The 8224-nt window shown below is 39.1% G+C and overlaps 1 long non-coding RNA gene across 3 annotated transcripts; it reads right to left on the bottom strand.

Moving 5' to 3' along the window:
* Window positions 1-3904: 3904 nt before the first annotated feature.
* Window positions 3905-6483, bottom strand: LOC133260481 (uncharacterized). Of its 3 annotated transcripts, none has more exons than XR_009740825.1 (4): window positions 6349-6483; window positions 5697-5894; window positions 5460-5607; window positions 3905-4030 (listed from the first exon to the last, which is right to left on the bottom strand). It is a non-coding gene; the product is annotated as an uncharacterized LOC133260481 (long non-coding RNA). The 3 variants fall into 3 exon arrangements; XR_009740827.1 differs by having other exon boundaries at window positions 5697-5799; window positions 6349-6482; XR_009740826.1 differs by lacking the exon at window positions 5697-5894 and having other exon boundaries at window positions 6349-6478.
* Between the last annotated feature and the right edge of the window lie 1741 nt (window positions 6484-8224).

The raw sequence follows: 8224 nt of genomic DNA, 5'->3' as shown, positions 1-8224 counted from the left end.
TTATGGCTTTATTGAGATATACTTTGTATATCAGTACCATAAAATTTACCCATTTAAAGTTTATAGCTCAGTGGTTTTTAGTGTAGTCACATAGGTGTGCAACCATTGCCAGAATGTAATTATAAAACATTTCTGTGGGCTGGCAGAAGCCTGATACTCTAGCCCCTGACACCATTAATCTACTTTCTGTCTCTGATATGCCTCTTCTAGACATTTCTTATACATGGAATCATATGTTTTTTAAGTTTCATCCATGTTATAGCTCATGTCAGTATCTTATTTCTTTTTATGGTTGAATAATGCTCCATTGTGTGGACATGCTACATTCTATTTATCCAGTTGATGGACATTTAGGTTGCTTCTACTTGGCAATGATTAACAATGTGGCTGAGAACATTCATTTTGGTGTAGACATAGGTTTTCATTTCTCTTATATGTATACCCTTGGAGAATTACCAGGTCATAAACTAACATATATTAAATGCTGTATGATATACATAAATATATATAAAGGATATATTAAAAAACTATACCTAAGATATATTAAATATATTAACTCTATGTTTAATATTTTTAGGAACTGCTGTTTTTCAAAATGGCTGCACTATTTTACATTCCCATCAGCAGTATACTAGGTTTCCAATTTCTCTACATTCTTGCCAACACTTGTTATTGCCTGTCTTTTTTAACAATCCTAGTGAGTTTAATGTAGTATCTCATTGTAGTTTTGAATCATCCTTATTTTTACAAGAGGAAACTGAAGTCTTGAATCTCATACTTTGTTTCCCAGCTAGTCATGGGCAAAATTGGATCTACAGAGCTGTGTTGTCTTGGAGAAAGGTATGAGAAAACACCTAGCTAATTGTTAGTCTTAGTTACTAGAAGGCAGCGATTTAGGAAAAGAAGCATAGAAAGACTATTAACGTTTTTATGTTCATCTATTGTTAAAATGAGCATTTTAGGTATAAGTATTACTTTAATAATTAAAACTATAAGAAAACAAACATAGTCAAAGCTATGGTTTTTCTGTACATCCATAGTCATGAACAGATGTGAAAGTTGGAATGTAAAGAAGGCTGAGTGCTGAAGAATTGATGCTTTTGAATTGTGGCACTGGAGAAGAATCTTGAGAGTCCCTTGGGCTGCAAGGAGATCAACCTGCAAGGAGATCCTAAAGAAAATCAACCCTGAATATTCATTGGAAGGACTGATGCTGAAGCTGAAACTCCAATACTTTGGCCACCTGATGCAAAGAACTGACTCACTGGAAAAGACCCTCATGCTGGGAAAGATTGAAGGCAAAGGAGAAGGGAGTGACAGAGGATGGGATGGTTGGGTGGCATCACCAACTCAATGGATATGAGTTTGAGCAAACTCTGGGAGATAGTGAAGGACAGGGAAGCCTGGCATGCTTTCCTTGCAGTCCATGAGGTCTCAGAATTGGACACGACTTAGTGTCTAAACAGCACCAACATAAGAAAACAAAATGAGATAACCCATGACTTCTGATTTCCAGTTCTTCTTTTAATTCTCTGGAGGTTTGAGTTAAAGTCTTTTTGTGCACAATATACATATATAAATCATATGATATTGATATCAGATAATACATTTAATATAAAAACCTACCTAAAATGCTGTCAAGGTCACACTTGGCCAAGTAGAACCTGAGTATTCTGTGGCAAGTGTTAACACGGTGGCTAATGGTTTGCTGGAATATTTGAATAAAAGTGTTACACTGTTAGTATTTTCAGATTATGGAGCATTTGCCTGAAAGAAATTTGTATTTTGTGGGTGATTAAAATGCAGTAGAGAGACAATGGGTCATATTCTCCTCTCAATTCTTGAACACAGTCTAATAAACAGAAAAGACTCATGACTTGATCAGCTCGAGTAAGTGCCAGGTTGTGCTGTTTGGCGGGTTGCCGCCATCCTTCTGGAGGCTGATCTTTCTGACCCAGTACAACAATCTCCAGAAAATCACTCATACTGGCTTAGCAGTTCACAAACTTCTGTTGAGTCATTCTTCCAACACAAAGAACACGATATGTGTGTTCACTCACTAGGTCATGTCCAATTCTGTAGCCCTGCAGGCTGCTCTGTCCATGGGATTTCCCAGGCAAGAATACTGATTGCCATTTCCTCCTCCAAGGGACCTTCCTGATGCAGGGATTAAAGACACATCTCCTGTATTGGCAGGCAGATTCTTTACCACTGAGCAACCAGGGAAGCACACAGCAGTTTTAATTAATTTCAAATACTTAATGGCAATAAAAACAACATGTGGATTAAATATAGCTCCTCAAGTGGATAAAATTTGTGAAAAAAAAATTTAAATGAAGTCTAATGTAACTTCTGTATATCCTCTGGAAACTTTTTTGATATTTTTTATATATCCATGTTGTATTAGGGTATGAAGAAAACATGACAGATGCAATCTGATTCCCATCATTGGATTTTCTAAGTGCTTCGTTGTGCTCCGTCACAGTTTGAGCAAAACTGTCTAGCTGTGTTTTGTTTTTTAAGCAGAGTTCAAGCAAAAGAGAGAGAAGCAGCCAGAGCAGGATTCTAGCAGTGTCTCAACCCAGTTATTATCATTAATCAACTACATCCTACCTGTAAGATTTATACTGGAGAATGAAAACCTGATAGTAAATACTCCAGAAAAAAATGGATTTAATTCCGGAATGAAAAGATAAAAATTGAAGCAGCGGTGGAAGTAGAAGAGAGTTTCTTCAAGCCTTTCCCGCAACACCTTTACCCTTCATTATGAAGGTCAGTCAATCAGAAACCCAGAGTGAAGAGCACTGTTGAGGGCTCTGGGCAGGTATTTGGGAGATAGGATCAGAAACTCCCAGATCTCAGAAGGATAACAAGGAATGTAAATTCCAGAGGCAAGAATCTACCGCCAACAATGTGCCTTTGCTTGCCCCGGAAATTCAGACCTTTGGAACGAAGAGTAAGGATTAACTAATCATCCTAACAAGAATTTATAGAGGCAGCACCAAGAAAACTGGTTCCAGGACACTGTAATAATCTACGGCTTGACATGTCACTAACTCTAGTTTCACTTTCCAAGGAGCTGAATTTGTACATAAATTGGAGATGAAGAGTAGGCTCCCCTGGACAGAAGCCTGCTTATGAGGGTAGGAAAGACAATTCAATTCAATAATCCATTGAATACCTCAGGTATATGTTTTGGATTTGTGTCAATTTAGAGAAAATTCCTCTAATATAAATGGAAGAATTAAAAAAAAATTCTGGTGGCAAAAAACCCTCAAAAGTAACTTTTAAAAAATGTTTAACATTAATATCCCTCCAATGTGCTGTGTTCAGTCGTGTTCGACTCTGCAACTCCATGAACTATAGCCCACCAGGCTCCTCTGTCCTTGAAATTCTCCAGGCTAGAGTACTGGAGTAGGTTGCCGTTTCCTTCTCCAGGGGGTCTTCCTGACCCAGGGATCAAACCCACGTCTCCTGCATTGCAAGAAGATTCTTAACCATCTAAGCCACCAGGGAAACCCCGTCCCATGTGTAATCTCATCTAAACCATCATATTCACTGACAGAAAATATGTTTTTATTTTTTATAAAAGATATATCTTATTCCTTGCCTAGCTTATAGCACCTTGGCTATTTTTACCTTTTCTTACTAAGTTCATTTTTATTTGATTAGCCTATTGTGTCAGATGCCAGGGATCAACTTGACTCAGATCATCTCATTTTATTCAGACGCAGGTACAAGTTTTGTACAGATGAAAGTTTACTTAATTGGGGGCCCTTCTTTAAAGAAAAGGATACAAAATTATGACTGTAAAAGTAGGTTAAAAGTTAGAATGGTAATAGAAATTACAATAAGTTAAAAACATTCTAATGCTGATGAATACTATAAATAATAAAAACTCAGAAAAATTACATGATATTTTTAATAATTAACTGCATAACATACTATTATTGTACTTTTCTTCTACTTGTTTTGGCTTAATGCTCTTCAGTATCTTCTTTATGCAACAGCTATTTTGTAATAGCATCTTCTGTAAAGAAAATATAAAAGTAATTCAGTCTTTCTTGCAGTAGTTGATCAAAATTTGTTTCACATTTTGAGACTAGGGAATGTCTAGTCTAGAGACTAATGGCTAGGGACTAGAGACTAGGGAATCTTCACAACCTCATACACAGACATACTTGCTGGTTTTGATACTGCTACAAGTTTGTGCCTTAAAATCTAAAGAATCTTGATCAATTCTGTTTCACACAATTCCCATCGCAACAGAAAGACCTGTATGATGTGTTGATAATTGTATGTGCTACCTCATCATATATGTTCCAACTGGAAAGCCATGGTTTTGCCTAGACTTGGAGACAAACTGAATCTTCCACTTGCGGATTTGTACACCTGATGACTGGAAGAATTTCCCATACGCTAGCTTAGGACATTTCAAACATGTTTCTCCACCACTTACTTACACAATCTTGGTCAGAGGTGTGATAGGACCCATTCGTGTTGTATAAACCTTGGCTTTGCAGCTTTACGCCATGGCACCAGGTGGGTCAACATAGTGGGAGTTACAAGCTTTCCTGGAAGCTGTTCCTTCACCAGGACACCTGGCTATAACTTAACTTGTCACAAAAATGACTGCAAACTACGTAAAGATACCCTCTGAGACTTTAACTGTATCACTAACTTGACTTCCGCTTACCAGGATCCTATACTGTCCGTAGCTACTCTAACACACCACACAGGGACAAACCTTCACGGGGTAAGTCAAAGGAGCAAGAGAGTCCTGTTAACTGAGAGTAGCTTAAATATCTCTCATTTCACAAATTTTGCAAAAACATGTGGCACATGAATACATTGCTTAATCCTTTCCCAAAGCCTTGGAAAGAGCTACGCGAAGAGAAGACCTGAAACTTCAGCGTCCCCTACTTTAGTCCATCTACTCCTGAGTCCACTTTATCTCACGTATGGAATGCTCACCCTGTGAGCCACACATGGAAAGGCACATCACCACTCAGAAGTAAATCATGATTTAAAGGAAGTTAGTCTGCTTCTCTCGGAGAAGGCAATGGCAACCCACTGCAGTACTCTTGCCTGGAAAATCCCATGGACGGAAGGGCCTAGTGGGCTGCAGTCCATGGGGTCGCTAGGAGTCGGACACGACTGAGGGACTTCACTTTCACTTTCATACATTGGAGAAGGAAATGGCAACCCACTCCAGTGTTCTTGCCTGGAGAATCCCAGGGACGGGGGAGCCTGGTGGGCTGCCGTCTATGGGGTCGCACAGAGTCAGACACGACTGAAGCGACTTAGCAGCAGCAGCAGCAGTCTGCTTCTCTGGAGGAAAAAAATTTCCTTTCTATATCATAGTAAATAAACTTTACAACTAACTGAAGCCATATTCCTCTGAGACTTCAGGGATTTTCAACAGAATTTTCTGGGGACAGTAAAGGGAAATTACCTACTTGAGAGAAGAAAGAACAAATATTAATGGAAACGAAGCCCATGTGCAATCAGGGAGAATCTTCTGAGTGCCAGCTCAGTCATCCTGCCTGCAGCGCTGGCCCAGGGCTGTTATTACAGGTGTGTGACAGGCAAGGCGCCAGGTGGGGCCTGGAAGAAAAGAGGCCCCAACAGGGAAAATGGGAAATATGAAAGATGAACTGTGATATCTCTGGAGTTAATACCTGGGGCAGGTTTACCTGGCGCCCGAAAAGAAATCCAGAGGCAGACTCTGAGGCCATCCCAGCAGGTTGACACCACCAGAAGGAGAACAGGCAACGTTTAGAAAAGTGTTTTAGCTCCCTACAATAAAATTTTCCTCTCCGGATTAGATCAAGACTTATTTGTACCCGAAGGCAGGAGTGATGAGATGACTTCTTAGGGCATTCATCATCAATCTATGACATCATATGAAAGAAGGATGAAAATTTATTCTCAGAGAAAGATGAATGACAGACATGTAGATTTGAAAACTATCCTTTTAATGTTCTCTATAAATCGTATAGGCTATTATTAACCTTTCAGTATAACTTTCCCACTTGAGAAAACAGAAAAGAAGCAGTGAGATGGTTTTAAATGTGCCTTAAAAATACCATAGAAAAATCACCAAAACTTTATCTTCTAATGTATTTTCTTTAGGTTCTTCTCAATTAATTTTTCCATTTCTATTTGAATAGGAATCTAACAGATTTTTTCCAAGTATGCTTAATAATATATAACATTTGAATTCATAAGAGACAATTAAGCTAGGAAAACCAACACTTCTTTCACAGCAGTCTCTCTAAATTAAAATTACGTCTTTAACGATCCTTAGAACACTAAATTAGAAAAATCATGGGACTTCAACTGTACCTAATACTTTCATTTCCTAGGAGATTTGACCTCCTGGCAAGTTCAAGCTTTTTTCCTTTTTATTTCTCCTTTGTAACTGTAACACTCTTGACAATTTTCTCACGTTCATTGTCCTGATGATGTCACATCTTCCATGGCAACGCTTTGTCAGTCTGTTGTAAATAAGCTACAAAATTCTTGTCTGCCTTTAAAAAAATTTAATATGCTTCCTTAAAATGTCAGATATGATATCTATTTATTCTCCCACAAAATTGAATGAAATATTGGGGGCAGGATACCTTAAAATATGAGCAGAAGACAAAATTGAGGCCAAACTGGGAAGGTCAGATAACATGCTAGAGATTTCAGTAATCAGCGCTAAGATTACGTAATGACAATGCTCTCTTCTCCGGCCCTTCATACTTGATGTTTATGAACACCAGCTTAGTTAAATGTCAGCCACAGATGCAAACAGCAACAGTGGCTTTTGGAAATGAGCTTTTAAATAATGCCATTATCTTAATAAAGGGGATCTGAAATTGCAGCTACATATATATTTATATGTATAGGTATGTATAGGTATATGTATAGGTAAATATATATTTACCTATCAACAAGACTGGAGAGTAATGTAAAAATGGAAAGAATTGGAATGCTTCAGGGGCGAGAGTGTAATTTTTTCTTTTTTGAAGAGAGGAAATTTAATATAATGAATACTGGAGTGGGTTGCCATGCCCTTCTTCTGGAGACCTTCCTGACCCAAGGATCGAACCCATGTTTCTTAACCTTTCCTGCCTTGGCAAGTGAGTTCTTTACCACTAGTGGCACCTGGGCAGCCCCAGTGAATAATTAACTGGGTACAAAGTAGTCAGTCGGGTAACTGGAAGGATAGGGAGAAAACTCTATGGTATGAAGACAGCGAATCGTGAAAGGAGTTACCATCCCTGGTGCGAGAGAGTAATTTTTTTTCAAAAAAGTTTTAAATTTCATTGTTCACTCAGCATCTCCATAACGATGACTAGAATAATGGACACATCAGTTGGTTAGTAAAAAAGAGTCTATAGTCTGGCTCTGCTGGCTGGAACTTCTCAGTGCTGGAGGCCAAAAAGACAGTAAGTGCTATCAAAAGAAAGACTAAATCTGAGAATTTATTTCCATACTTCAGTGTGAAGGAAGCAGTAACAGAAATCATTGTATTAGCATAACATCTCTCAAGATGAAGAGCTAGACATAAGCAGCTGAGTCCTCTCCTTCTGCCTGCTCCAGAGGTTTCTCTTCACTTGTTAGCTCTGAACACTCTCCCCTCCTAGTGACAGTTTTCTGTGGCAGAGGCTGTGCTGTGTGCTGCGCTTAGTCACTCAGTCGTGTCCAACTCTTTGTGACCCTTTTGGACTGTAGCCTGCCAGGCTCCTCTGTCCATGGGATTCTCCAGGCAAGAATACTGGAGTGGGTTGCCATTTTTTCCTCCAGGGGATTGTCCGGACCCAAGGAGCGAAACTGTGACTCCGGTGTCTCATGATAGAGGCCACATGGGCCTTAATTCCAAATTTTAGAGAGTCATCTGCAAACTCAAGGATTTTGTGAGACTTGGTAGATTTACAAGAGAAGATGGACACCTGGTATATATGATTAACTTCCAGGGATAACTCTGTATAGCTTCAGTGTAAATGATGTGCATAAACTTATGTAAATTTCTGAATGGCTTCCCTGGTGGTAAAGAATCCACCTGCCAAGTAGGAGACACAGGTTCGATCCCTGGGGCAGAAAGATTCCCTGGTGAAGGAAATGGCAACCCTCTCCAGTATTCTTGCCTGGGAAATCCCGTGGACAGAGGAGTCTGGCGGGCTACACTCCATAAGGTCGCAAAAGAGTTGGACATGACTTAAGGACTAAATAC

This window comes from Bos javanicus, chromosome 14 (genome assembly GCF_032452875.1).
Source record: "Bos javanicus breed banteng chromosome 14, ARS-OSU_banteng_1.0, whole genome shotgun sequence".
Taxonomy (NCBI): Eukaryota; Metazoa; Chordata; class Mammalia; order Artiodactyla; family Bovidae; genus Bos; species Bos javanicus.
This window is presented reverse-complemented; position numbering and strand designations above follow the sequence as displayed.